This window comes from Callithrix jacchus, chromosome 3, assembly GCF_049354715.1.
Source record: "Callithrix jacchus isolate 240 chromosome 3, calJac240_pri, whole genome shotgun sequence".
Classification (NCBI taxonomy): Eukaryota; Metazoa; Chordata; class Mammalia; order Primates; family Cebidae; genus Callithrix; species Callithrix jacchus.
Window position 1 is genome coordinate 7,041,199 of NC_133504.1, and position 14,736 is coordinate 7,055,934.

Sequence of the window (14,736 nt, forward strand, 5' to 3'; positions counted from 1 at the left end):
CACAGGAACTTGATAAATGTTGGTTTCCGTGTTTAAACTTCTTTGAAATATGCCATCCCCATCCCTGTGATGGCCTCACAGGCAGCCACATCTCTTGAACCCTCTCCTGGACCAGTGACCACCCCTGCCTCTTTCCCTACCTCTGCCTCATGCATCTGTCACTGCCATGGGAGGGGCCTATGAGTCACTGGGTGACTTGGCCAGGTGCAGAAGCAGACAGGAGGCTCCATGGCAAGGCTGCGGGACTGTCCCTTGCAAAACAAGCCTCCCTACACCTTCTGTCTTTATGCCTACCCTCGTTGTTTTGTCACCTGATTTTACCTGAGAAATCAATTCTGGGATAGGAACAAAGGTTTCTCCTGAGCTCTGACCATGCCTCATTTGTCAGAGTGGTTCTGAGCTATCACATCCTCCCAAATACCCCTTCCCCAGGGCTGTTCTTGGAGACAGCAGCATGATTTGAGCCCATGAAGGAACAATCATGCTCAATAAACCTAAGAGAAAATCTAAGAATAATCTAATGTTCTCAGTGCTCAGGTCTAAAGAGGAAGTGACCTCATTTCATAAGGGACAGTCATTGCTGGTTTAATAGAATAGCCTTTTGCATTATCACAGATGTAGCAGACTACGTGTGTAATCATAGATAAAATATAAAATTGTGGACAATTTTGAAGAAAAAACCAGGAGCATCTTTTGAGATTATTTCAGGGAATACAAGGGATTTATGTATCCCTTTGCATAAGATGCCCCATACAATGTATACAACCCATCAACCCATCAGGTATTTAATGAAGCACTTTCAAGTGGATAAGAGGCAGGAGACTAGAAAGATTCCAAGGGTATTCTGCACAGCGGAGTGTGAAACGCAAAGTTTTTTGTTGTTGTTGTTGTTGTTTTGCCAGAATGTACACATCTGATGCCAAACCCAAGGAGGAAAGGGGTAAATGGACAGAAGGAAGAGAGATTTGATTGTCAGATGGTTAAATGTGGCGTGACAGTACTCCCTTAAGAATTTTGAAACATTCAACATACATTCACTTTGCTTCTAAGGGACCCAAACGGAAAGCATCTGGAGATGCACACATGCAGCAGCGCTATGTGAAACGTCTGCATTTCACACGGTGCTGCCTATTTGCCTGTTGGCTCTCAACACCACCCCACTCTCTCTGCCCTTCTCTGTAGGAGCTGGAAGCCTGCAGACTACATTTCCCAGAATCCCCAGCCGGCTCATTTCCCAATAGCCTCTGCCAATGGGAGACACTGTGGGAGCTTGGAAGGAGGGTAGAAGGGAGAAGGAAGCTCATTTTATTTCTCCTTCTGTTGAGGTCTCTGGCAGTGGCAGCATAGCAGCGACAGTAGGTGACGAGTGAGTTTCTGTTCAGGTGAGTTTCAACAGCAGTGGGGGCAGGGGTGCTCTTGCAGGCTCTGCAGCAGGGCATTCCTGGGCCCGGGATCCCGCAGCGTCAGCGTCCGCGACACGCAGCCCTTGGTGGGAGTTTAGCTTCCCGGCTTCCTGAAAGATTTCCAGGAGCAGCGGGTATCACAGCAGCCTCAGCCACAGTCACCGACTCCGTGTGGGTCACACCATTTTTCCTTTTGCTCAGTCAGCCTTAGGACGGTAGTAGCTCCCTGCAGTTACCAATCTCCGTAGGATCCCAGCTTCCCGCTGTTATTCCCCAGCCCTTCAGCACATTTGCAGACCATTTCCTAGGTTAACTTTCTTCTACTTGAAATTCCTAGAGTAGTTTCTGGTCTGCTGACTGGACACTGGGCAGTATACACATTTATAAACACAAATTTTAAGGCAAATCAAATACAATCTCATTTTGTTTAATTCCTTACCCCAGTTGCATTTGGGGGCTTATAAGAGGAAAGAATAAGCAAGTCTTTCTCTCAAAAGTTTGACAACAAAGGTCAGTTCCTTGTCATATACCCTGCAGCCTCCACCAAAGAGGTCACCATGACAAATATTCTTGAACAAGAGACTTTCTTTTGAGATATCCCTGTTCATAACCATAATGACATTAATAGTAGGTGCCCTTTCAACAAATGTCTTTATATATTAGGCATTTCAAGTATGTTATTTCATTTAATTATCGGTTATAATAATTATCTACCTACCTATCTATCTATCTTTAGACAAGAGTCTTGCTCTGTCACTCAGGCTGCAGTGCAGTGGCAAGATCTCAGCTCATTGCAGACTTGAGTCCCCAGGCCCAAGTGATCCTCCCACCTCAACCTCCTGAGTAGCTGGGACTATAAGCATGTGCCACCACGCCCCGCTGAAATTTTTGTATTATTTTTTTCATAGAGATGGGGTTTCCCTATATTGCCCAGGCTGGTCTTGAACTCCTAGGCAGAAGCTAGCCACCTGTCTCAGCCTCCCAAAGTGTTGGGATTTCAGGTGTGAGTCACCACACCCAGCCTAATTGGCTTTTATTAGCAATTTGTAAACTGGGCAGCACTTAGTCAATAAAATAGACGAGCTCCATTGAGAGTGACAGAATGGTAGGATTTTGTAAGGTAGTTTGAGCAGGAACAAGGAAACAGCGGAGTATAAAAAGCATATTGGTTAATATCCACTTACCTGGTTACTTCAGGCTATCTTGGTTACTTTAGGTTACAGTCCTTGTGTACGTACATTCGGTTTATCACGCCGATTTAGGTTGACTGGACTCCTTTTGTTTTTTGGCAACCTGGCCTGTCTTGGGATTTTCCTGTTTTTTAAAGTTTCAGTTTGATTACCTGGCACTTAACATGAGTGACTCCATTTTGGGTTGGCCTGTTGGGACCCAGTGCAGGAATTCAGTCCAAAACAATGGCCTCCCCCAAATTGTATTTAACAGTGGCTATGCCCCCCGCCTCTTTAGCACACCTTTTGCCATGTGACTAAGCCATCCTTTTTATCCGGTGCCACAGTCTATTTCTTCACTCCCCAGAATTTAAGATGGTCTTGTGAATTACTCTGGCTTACAAAATGAGCCACAAGAGATATGTGAGAGGCCAGACTCAAGAGGTCTGGTGAATTCTGCCTTCAGCCATTTGGAACATTGTCTTTTAAAGTCCCTGAAGTGAGCAGGTCTGGCGCACATTGGAGGATGAGAAGCCAGAAGAAGAAGAAAGAAGATGCCCCAGCCAGCAGCCAGTACCACATTCCAGAGGTGTGAGTATGACCGTCTTTAGCCTTCTAGCCCAACTGCTTTCCCTGAGTGCAACTGCCTGAGCAAGGCAGGCAAAACTAGAAGGGGAAGCTGCCCAGTTAACACACAGAATTATGAGCGATAAGAAGTCATTGTCTTAAGCCACTAAATCTGTTATGCAGCAAGATACAGCATTCACTCAGCTTATGTCTGATGAGGACTCTCAGTTCTTTTTTGGTCGAGTTAGCTCAAATCAGTTTCTGATGCTTATGACCAAATGCCCCTATGTACTGGACTTTGAGGGCTTAAGAAGCTTGCTCAGATCACACAGCTGTAAGTAGCAGCACTTCGTCTTGAACTCACATCTGTCCCACTCACTTTCCACAGGTCCTTGTTGGCGCCCTCCCTCATCCCTTCTGGTCTAGTTTCCTTGCTCATTTTAGCATCTGGAGATGACTGACCTTTTGTAATAGGTGCTTAGAAGAGGTAATAATAGGCCGGGCGCGGTGGCTCAAGCCTGTAATCCCAGCACTTTGGGAGGCCGAGGCGGGTGGATCACGAGGTCAACAGATCGAGAACATCCTGGTCAACATGGTGAAACCCCGTCTCTACTAAAAATTACAAAAAAAATTAGCTGGACACGGTGGCGCGTGCCTGTAATCCCAGCTACTCAGGAGGCTGAGGCAGGAGAATTGCCTGAACCCAGGGGGCGGAGGTTGCGGTGAGCCGAGATTGCGCCATTGCACTCCAGCCTGGGTAACAAGAGCGAAACTCCGTCTCAAAAAAAAAAAAGAAGAGGTAATAATAATCAAGCTGTGAACTGGAATACTGAGTTTGTCATCCAATAACCAGGTTGGCAGGTCGGTAACCATAGGAGGGACTTTTCAAAGTGGAGAAACAGTGTGTTGAGCAGAAAGTGGTGAATATTTTGAGAATAATTGAAATATAATTGACATAACGATAAAAAAGTGCATGTATTTCAAGTGTATGATTTGATAAGCTTGGTTATATTATATACACCTGGGAAACCATCACCACAATTAAGATAGTGAGATAGTGAGCACAGCTATCACACACGAAAGTTTCCTTGTGCCCCTTGCTAATTCCTCCCTCTCTCCTGCCCACATCTGTCCTTTCCCAGGCAAGCCCTGATCTGATTTCTGCTACTATCATTCGTTTGCATTTCATAGGATTTTGTATAACTGACAACATATATTAAGAACTCTTTTTCTCTGGCCGAGTGCAGTGACTTATGCCTGTAATCCCAGCACTTTGTGTGGCTGAGGCGGGAGGATCACCTGAGATCAGAAGTTCGAGACCAGCCTGGCCAATATGGTGAAACCCTGTCTCTACTAAAAATAGGAAAATTTGCCCGGTGTTGTGGCAGGCACCTGTAATCCCAGCTAATCAGGAGGCTGAGAGGGGAGAATCACAGTGCACCCGGGAGACAGAGATTGCACTGAGCTGCGATCATGCCACTGTACTCCAGCCTGAGTGACAGAGCAAGACTCTGTCTCCAAGAAAAAAAATGAGAACTCTTTTTCTCTAGCTTCTCCCACTTAATGTAATTATTTTGAGATTCAGCTGTGTTGTCCTGTGTGCCAATAACTTATTTCTTTATACTGCCAAGGAGTATTCCATTGTATGTATGTAACATAGTTTGTCCATTCAACCACTGAAGGACATTAGGTCTGTTTTCTGTTTTGGGTTATTAAAAACAAAGCTTCTGTGAACATTTATGTACAAGTCTTTGTGTGGCTGTAAGCTTCCATTTCTCTTAGGTAAATATCTGGGATCATAAAATAAGTATATATCTAAATTTTGAAGAAACAATCAAACTTTTACAAAATGGTTGTATTATTTTACATTCTCACCAGGAATGTATGACGGTGTCAGTTCCCTCATATTCTTGTCAAAACTTGGTGTGTTCAGTCTTTTTAACTTTGACCATCCTAAAAACATGTAATGGATCCCATTGCGGTTTTAATTCACATTACTGTAAGAGGCATTGGAACCAGAGTGACTCCATCTTGAACAGGGGCTGGGTAAAATAAAGCTGAGACCTCTGGGCAGCATTCCCAGGAGGTTAAGGCATTCTTAGTCACAGGATGAGATAGGAGGTCAGCACAAGATACAAGTCACAAAGACCTTGCTTTTAAAACAGGAGGCTAAAACCACCAAAACCAAGATAATGATGAAAATCACTTCTGGTCCTCCTCGCTGCTCATTGTATGCTAATTATGCATTAGCATGCTAAAAGACACTCCCACCAGCACCATGACAGTTTACAAATGCCTTGGCAACATCAGGAAGTTACCCTATATGGTGTGGAAAGGGGAGGAACCTTCAGTTCCAGGAATTGCCCACCTCTTTCCTGGAAAACTCATGAATAATTCACTCATTGTTTATCATAAAATCAAGAAGTAACAATAAGCATAAGCAGCTGAGCATCCCATGCTGCTGCTCTGCCTATGGAGCAGCCATTCCTTTAGTCCTTTACTTTCTTTGTTTTTTGTTTTGATTTTTGTTTGTTTTGAGACAGTCTTGTTGTGACAACCAGGTTGGACTGCAATGGTGCAATCTTGGCTCACTGCAACCTCCGCTTCCTGTGTTCGAACGATTCTCCTGCCTCAGCCTTCTGAGTAGCTGGGACTACAGGCACATGCCACCATGCCTGGCTGATTTTATATTTTTAGTAGAGATGGGATTTCACCATATTGCCCAGGCTGGTCTTGAACTCCTGACCTCAAGTGATCTGACTGCTTTGGCTTCCCAAACTGCTAGGATTACAGGCGTGAGCCACCGCACCTTGACTACTGCTTTGCTATCTTAATAAACTTGGTTTTACTCTATGGACTTGTCCTAAATTCTTTCTTGTGCAAGGTCTAAGAACCTTCTCTTAGGGTCTTGATCAGGACCCCTTTGTGATAACAGTACCATAATGACAAATACTGTTGAGCAGATTTTCATCTAATTATTTGCAACTTGTATATCTTCTTTGGTAGAGTGTCTGTTAGAATATTTTGCCTATCTAAAAATTGTGTTTGTTTTCTTATTATTGAATTTTGAGAGTGTGTAATATGTTCTGGACACAAGCCTTTTATCAGAGATGTGGTTTGCAAATATTTTCTTTTAGTCTATGACTTTTCTCTCTTAATGTCTTTTGAAGAGCAGATGTTTTAAATTTTGATGAACTCAAATGTATCAATTTATGATTTTAATAAGTCACGCTTTTAGCATAGTATTTAGGATAACTAACTCAAGGTCACAAGAGTTTTCTTCTGCAACTTTTAGTTTTAGGTTTTGCATTTAGGTATATGATCCATTTTGAGTTATTGCAAAAGGTAAGGACTGAGTTTTTTTCTTTTGGCATATAGATTACCAATTGTGCCAACATCACTGTTGTGATGATAGGAGGATAGAAATCACTATCTTCTCCACTGACTTGCTTTTGCATCTTTGTAAAAAGTCAGTCATGCAAATGAAACTAGCCAAATTTTCCCATAGAACTGATGGAAAAAACTGTTTACAGTTTTATTTGTTTCTCTTTTTTAAATAAAGGAACACTGAAATGGACTCTCCTGGTCTTAAGGCTTGAGAAACTTACATTTGTCTTATCTGAGTTCCTTTCTCAGGAAACCAACTGTCAGGCCTCCCAGATAATATCAGGAGACTGAAGCTTTCTAGATCACTGCATCCAAACAGCATGGTGCCAGAAACCTTATCCAACTACCTGCTGCCTGTTGAGCAGCTCCTACATAAACTAACTTTATCTGGTTACAGAGACAGATTTTAGCATTGTCTCCCATATCCTGGCTGGCATCACCAGCAATAAAGTCTTTCTTCCTGGCAGTATTTCTTGTCCCAGTAACTGGCTTTCTGTGTGGTGAGCAGTCAGACCTAGGCTTAATTCCTGGCATTCACCAGCACGCAAATGTGCAGTTTTGTTTCTGAACTCTCTCTTCTGCTTCACTGATCTATTTTTCTAAATTTATGCCAAAATTTCACTGGTTTAATTACTGCTTCTTTATAATAAGTTTTGAAATAACACCATATTAGGCCTCAAATTTTGTTCTTTTTTTCTGAAAACTGTTTTGGCTACTTTAGGTCCTTGCATTTCCACAAAGTTTTAGAATCAGCTTATAAATTTCTTCAAAAACAAAAATAAAATCAAAAAACCCTACTGAGATTTTGATTGAGATTGCACTGGATATGAAGACCAATTTGGGGAGAACTGACATCTTAACAATACTGAGTCTTCCTTCCATGAACATGGTATATTTCTTTATTCATTTAGGTCTTCTTTAATTTTTCTCAAAAATGTTTTATGATTTTTAGTATATAGATCTTTAAGAGTCAGATTAATTCTCAGGTATTTAATTTTTTGATCTAATTGGAGAAGGTATTATTTCTTTCCGTTTCAATTGCCAATGGGTTATTGCTAGTATATAGAAATGCAGCTGATTTTGTCTGTAACTTTGCTAAATTTATTTATTAGTTCTACTAGCTTTTTCATGGGAATTCCACTGGCTAGTCTACATAGACAATCATGTTTTCTACAAATAAAGATAACAAACATCCTTGTCTTACTCTGGATCTCTGGGGGAAAAAAATCCAGTTTTTTATCATTATGTATGGTGTTAATTTTAGCTACTTATAGAATACCTTTTATAAGATTGAGAAAGTTTCCTTCTATTCTTTCTGTAAGGAGAGTCTTTTTTTTTCTTAACAGAAATGGATATTGCATTTTGTAAAATGTTTTTTTCTATATTCGTAAGGATGATCACATATTTTCTCTTTTTCAGTTTGTTAATATGGTGAATTACATGGATTGAATGTTAAATGTTAAACCAACTTTGAATTCCTGGCATAAACCCTACTTAGTCATGATATATTATCTTTTTTATATATTGTTGGATGTGATTTGCTAAAATTTTTGTTTAAAACAATTTGCAGCTATGTTTATGATGCATACAGGTTGGTTGCTTTCTTTCCGTGTAATGTCTTTGTTTGGTTTTGATGTCAAGGGAATATTAATCTAATAAAATAATTCGGAAACTGTTCCCTCTGCTTCAATTTTTTTGGGTAAGTTCATGTAGAATTGGTATTATTTACTCCTTAAATATTTAATAGGAATCATCATTGAAGCCATTTTGGCCCTATGTTTTATTTAGGGGAAATTAACTATAATATGTTTAATAGTTATTTCTGAATGGTATTTTCTTTTGGATTAAAGGACTGTCTTTAACATTTCTTATACTGTGAGTCCTCTGATGAAAACTTCCAGTTTTTATATGTCCCAAAATGTGATTACTTGAGTTTTGTTTTTGGAAGGTGTTCTCACTGGATATAGAATTCTGGATTGATAGGCTTGTGTTTTTTTTCTGCACCGTCTTTTCTCTTGCATATCTCTGATTTTAAAATTCTGGTGTCATCCTCATTTTCATCCCTTTGTTCATAATATCTCTTTTTAAGATGCTTTTTGGTCTTCAGAAATTGGATTATGATGTATGTTGCTAAAAGTTTTATTTGTGTTTTCTATGCTGTTTTTTTAGTTTGTTGGACGTACGATTTTAGAGTTTTTATTAAATTTAGAAAAAATGTTGGCCATTATTTGTTGGAATATTTTTCCATGGCACCCTCTCTCTCTTCTTTTTCAGCAACTCCAATTGCATATCTATTAGGTCACTTGAAATTGCCATAGCTCACTGATGCTCTGTTCATTAAAAAAAAATTTTCCCTCTGCGATTCCTTTTAGGTAGCGTCTTTTGCTATGATTTCAATTTCACTCTTTTTTCCTTCACTAATCTGCTACTAATCATATACAGTGTATTTTTATCTCAATAGTGTAGTTTCCATCCGTAGATGATTTGAGTCTTTTCTAAGTCTTCCATGTCTCTATCTGACCTTTCAAACATGTAGAATACAGCTAGAGTAACTGTTTTAATGTCTTTTTCTGTTTATTCTATTGTCTGTGTCAGTTTTGGTTTGATTTCACTTTATTGATGATTCTCTTCATTATGGCTAATGTTGGCCTCCTTTTTTTCATGATGAGTAGTTTTTAATTTGATGCCAGCCACTGTAATTTTATCTTGTTGGGTCTTGGGTATCTTTGGAATCTCATAAACATTCTTCAGTTTTGTTCTGTGATACAGTTAAGATTCTTGGCAACACTTGAATACTTAAAGTCTTGCTTTCAAGGTTTTTTAGGTGATACTACAGCAGTGCTCAGCTTAGGCATAATTATTCCCCACTACTAAGTTGAGACCCTTCTGTGTACTCTATCCGTTGCTTCATGAATCCTGGGCTTAAATGTGGCTGGTAAGAATAGGTACCATTTCTAGCTGTGTCTGAGTATCATTGTTTCTTTCATCCATTCAGGTGGTTCTTTTGGCCTTGGTGGTTTTCTGTCATGCATGCTCAAGTCCATACGTAAGGAGGTCCCTCTGCAGAACCCTGGAACTCTGTGTGCAAATCTCTCCTCTCTGGGAACCTGCTTGTGAGTTCTCACTGCTCTGGTTTTTCCAACCCTTAGCTCTGTCTCCCCAACTCAGGGAGGCCTTGGGGCTCCACCTGGGTCCCCCCCTCCCTCTATCTTAGCCTCAGGATTCTTTCACAGTAGAACATTTGGGCTACTGTATGGGTGATATTCTTGAGGCTATAAAGCCAAGTTAAGCACCACCAGACCTTATCTGCAATGCCTATAGATTTGGGCAAGTTCCTCTCTTTTTGAAATCCTAAACATATCCTGAGGTTCTTGGGCCTGCCAGAAAGTCACCTTCCTTACTCACCTGTAAGACTGGGGACTCTGTAAGCCAGGTGCCAGGCAGGTTTTCCTAGAAGGGCTTCATACACATTGGCTCCATAAAGTCAACCTTAGTTCCTCTAAAACCATCTTTTCGTATGTGATTTTATGTCTTATTCTCAAATAAGGCATTTTAGTCAAAGCCTTGATTAACCACCTTTTACAATTATGTTCTGTTACAAAAAGGACAGATTCTTATTGAACCCATATCAAATATTATATCGTCATTGATATGGTTTGGATCTGTGTCCCCCCTCAAATCTCATGTTCAGTTGTAATCTCCCAGTGTTGGAGGCGAGGCTTGGGGGAGGCGATTGGATTGTGGGGACAGCTTCTCATGAATGGTTTGGCACCGTCCCCTTGATGCTGCTCTTGTGGGTGGTCAGTGAGTTGCGGTGAGATCTGGTTGTTTAAACTGTGTAGCCCCTCTCCACTCAGTCTCTCTCTTCCTTCTGCTCTGGATATATGACGCACCTCACTCCCCTTTTGCCTTTCACCGTGACCTGAAGTTTCCTGAGGTCTCCCGAGAAGCAGAAGCTGCCGGGCTTCCTGTACAGCCTGCAGAACCGTGAGCCAGTTAAACTTCTTTTCTTTATAAATTACCCAGTCTCAGGAGTTTCTTTATGGTAATCTGAGAACACACTAATACAACCACGAGCATAAAAATACTCAGTAATAGTTTCTGAATTATGGAAGGACTAGTCAGGAAAGAAAATAAATGTTCCATTTTTGTTATAGGAATATGTCTACTAAATTGTTACATATTATAGCTAACTTAGGAGAAAAAGGGGTTCATTATGTCCAGAAAATAGAACATTAAAGAACAAACAATGTTCCAAACAAAAAGCCATACAGTTATAATCCTTCTTTAGTTGATTCAGTCCTATGTAATTAATTCTCGTTTTGCTTGATCATGGGTTAGCAGCTTCATGAAATCTGTCAGCTTCTCAACTAGAGTTCTGAAAATCCTCACTCAGTCCAGCAGCATGATATTAAAGTTATTTAGACCATATCAAGGATTGGATGGGGCCAGGGAGGTTGAAGGGTAGAAAATTACTAAGAGAAGTAATTACCAAGAAAATATCAAGGGGAGGGGAATTCTTGCTGAAGGCAGACCAGAGTGATTAGAGGTCAAGGTTGGGGGATTCTCACTAAATTGGCTTAGCAGGATTCTTGCTAAAACTGGACTAGGCAGGCTGGAGTCCAAGGATGAGTCCTGTTAAAAAGAGGGCTGAGAGGGCCCTTCTGAAGTGTGGGCACTGAGGCTGTCGTGTCAAGGACCCTCCATAGGTAGTGTTTCTGATGGCGTTTTCGCTGGCATAAATAGAGTTAATATTTTCTGCCTTTCATAGCAAATCAAAGAAGAGCAGAGCATTTAAGAGCTATCAAGATATCATGCTGGCCTTGGAACTGACAGCTTGAAACAAAAAAGTAAACAATGTTCTGCTTAATTCCCCTGATAAGCCCTTGAAAGAACTGAGCTCTAACCCTGGTAACTTTCACCTACTTCATAAGGTTGATGGAAGCACAGGCAAGAAGAGAAGGCCGTAACTGTTTGAAGATGGGCAGATTCTGACAAAGACTCCAGTCCAGAAGGGCAGGAAAGAGAGAGGACTTTCCTAAGCCTTGAGCCCAGGCACAGGCTTGGGTCCCCAGTCAGGACTCTGGCAAAACAGTCAAAGATCCTAACAAAAATGTTATACTGTCACAATTCATGTTTTAAAATGTTGGCATAGGTAGTGGTATCTATCTCTGGGTTTGTTTGTTTTTTTTTTTGAGACAGAGTCTCGCTCTATTGCCAGGCTGGAGTGCAGTGGCGCGATCCTGGCTCACTGCAACTTCCGTTTTCCAGTCTCAAGCAATTCTCCTGCCTCAGCCTTCCGAGTAGCTAGGATTACAGGCATGCACCACCATGCCCGGCTAATTTTATATTTTTAGTGGAGACAGGGTTTCTGCATGTTGGTTGGGCTGGTCTCAAACTCCTGACCTCAGGTGATCCTCCTGCCTCAGCCTCCCAAAGTGCTCAGATTACAGGTATGAGCCACTGTGCCTGGCCTGAAAGACTATTAAGAAGCTCCTAACACCATAAAAACCCTAGAAAAAAATCTAGGCAAAATCATTCAGGACATAGGCGTAATAGGCAAGGACTTTGTGACCAAAACACCAAAAGCATTGGCAACAAAAGCCAAAATAGACAAATGGGACCCAATCAAATTCCACAGCTTCTGCACGGCAAAAGAAACAGTCATTAAGGTGAATTGGCAACCAAAAAATTTTTGCAGTTTACCCATCTGACAAAGGGCTGATATCCAGAATTTACAAAGAACTCAAACAGATTTACAAGGAAAAACAAGCCCATTCAAAAATGGGTAAAGGATATGAACAGACACTTTACAAAAGAAGACATACATGAGGCCAACAAACATATGAAAAAATGCTCATCATCACTGGTCATTAGAGAAATGCAAATCAAAACCTCATTGAGATACCATCTCACGCCAGTTAGAATGGCGATCATTAAAAAATCTGGAGACAACAGATGCTGGAGAGGATGTGGAGAAATAGGAACACTTTTACACTGCTGGTGGGAGTGTAAATTAGTTCAACCATTGTGGAAGACAGTGTGGTGATTCCTCAAGGACCTAGAAATAGAAATTCCATTTGACCCAGCAATCCCATTACTGGGTATATATCCAAAGGACTATAAATCGTTCTACTATAAGGACACATGCACATGAATGTTCATTGCAGCACTGTTTACAATAGCAAAGACCTGGAATCAACCCAAATGCCCATCAACGATAGACTGGACAGGGAAAATGTGGCACATATACACCATGGAATATTTTGCAGCCATCAAAAACGATGAGTTCGTGTCCTTTGTAGGGACATGGATGAACCTGGAAACCATCATTCTCAGCAAACTGACACAAGAACAGAAAATCAAACACCACATGTTCTCACTCATAGGTGGGTGTTTAACAATGAGAACACATGGACACAGGGAGGGGAGCATCACACACTGGGGTCTGTTGGGGGAAATAGGGGAGGGACAGCAGGGCGTGGGAAGTTGGGGAGAGATAGCATGGGGAGAAATGCCAGATATAGGTGAAGGGGAGGAAGGCAGCAAATCACACTGCCACGTGTGTACCTATGCAACAATCTTGCATGTTCTTCACATGTACCCCAAAACCTAAAATGCAATAAAAAAAAAAGAAGCTCCTGCTCTAGAGTCAGCTATAAGAACTTCCACTGTTCTCAAAGGGCACCAACAGCTCTGCTATCTGGCATAATGGACTTTAGAAGTACTTTTCCCTGGTGAAGTAGGAGCTGTTCCAAATGTTACCGGCTGACTGGAAGCACTGTATCAGATTGTATCTCCTTGCGTGCACGGGGTATTGCTACCTAGAAAGCCTAGTGGGTAACATATGCCCTTTCAGATGTTGTCTGTGATTCAGGACTTGTATCTGCAGCTCATACGAAGGTTCCTGCACCTGACCCTGACTAGACTTGAAGCTAAATTGTGCTGTTCCAATACTGTCGCATCTGCCTTAAGTGACTTGTTATGCAAGGCTCCTGTCAGTGTGCCAGCAGAGCAAAGCCCCAGTACTTGGTTGAGTTTACAAAACTGGTTGTACCACGTTTCTGAGCCTGCTGGCTTCTAAATGTTTATTTTATGGCTGCATTCAGCTTGAGACTTGCTTTCATTGTAACACAGCACCTGGTAATGAAGCTAAGGAGACCTGTGGCCCTCACCTACCTCTGTTATGGGCCCACATACAAGTGTTTGTGTTTCTCAGTTTAGGGAGGTTCAGAAGCCCTGAGGCTGGAGTAAAGCATGGTTAAGGACTCTTGTTGTAGTAGAAATGTTCTTTACTCCCTTGTATGACCCTTTGTATTTCTGCATACTGGTTCTTCACCATTAATGATAAACCGCCTCCGTTCTTTTCTTAGAGGGATATTGAACACTAACTGTATGGCACTGAGCTAGGGGTGGATGAAAATGGAGCTCCCTGCAACTCCAGGAACCATTTTAAAAATGTGTCTGTCTGTGTTTATATGGTAACATTCGCCTTTTGAGTAACACTTAAGGCAAGGCTGAAATTCTTGCGGTCAACAAGACCCCCAAGGCAACAATTTCTACCTGGCCTGAGTGCAAGCTGTTTTTCTTTAGTTTCAAAAAGCATAGAAAACCTCCTCCATTCCAGCTGATTTTTGCATTGAGGCTGGTTTTTCAATTGTTTTTTCACTTTCTTTAAGCGCCACTGCCCAGTGTGGCATGAGTACTGCTTTCTTTCTGCTCCAAGTCTCACTTTTCTTTTTTTTTTTGAGATGGAGTTTTGCTCTCCTCGTCTTGTCACCCAGGCTGGAGTGCAATGGCACAATCTTGGGTCACTGCAACCTCTGCCCCATGGGTTCGAGTGATTCTCTTGCCTCAGCTTCCTGAGTAGCTGGGATTACAGGTGTGCACCACCATGCCAGCTCATTTTTGCATTTTTAGTAGAGACAGAGTTTCAGCATGTTGGTCTTGAATAGTCAGGCTGGTCTGAACTCCTGGCTTCAGGTGATCCGCCTGCCTCAGCCTCCCAAAGTGCTGGGATTACAGGTGTGAGCCACCACGCCCGGCCCCTGCCTCACATCTTTGTCCCACACATATAACTTTGGTTTTGTAAGTAAGAAAATGCTTACTCCTTGCTGTTAATTACACTGTGAGATTCCTTTTGAGAACCGCACAAATAAAGTCGATAAAACCGTAAGGAATCCTTAGACCCATTCAAATTCCAGACCCTG

General features: G+C 41.6%; 1 long non-coding RNA gene across 11 annotated transcripts in view; it reads left to right on the plus strand.

The window, feature by feature from the left end:
- Positions 1-1,254: 1,254 nt before the first annotated feature.
- LOC144581700 (uncharacterized) overlaps positions 1,255-14,736 on the plus strand; it is a 35,096-nt gene continuing 21,614 nt past the window's right edge. For 7 of the 11 annotated variants that reach the window (XR_013532774.1, XR_013532770.1, XR_013532773.1 and 4 more), the window contains exons 1-2: positions 1,255-1,382; positions 2,940-3,163. This is a non-coding gene — a long non-coding RNA (uncharacterized LOC144581700). Of the gene's footprint in view, positions 1,383-1,491; positions 3,164-14,736 lie in introns of those variants that run through there. The other 4 variants (XR_013532771.1, XR_013532778.1, XR_013532768.1 and 1 more) reach the window with 3 other exon arrangements.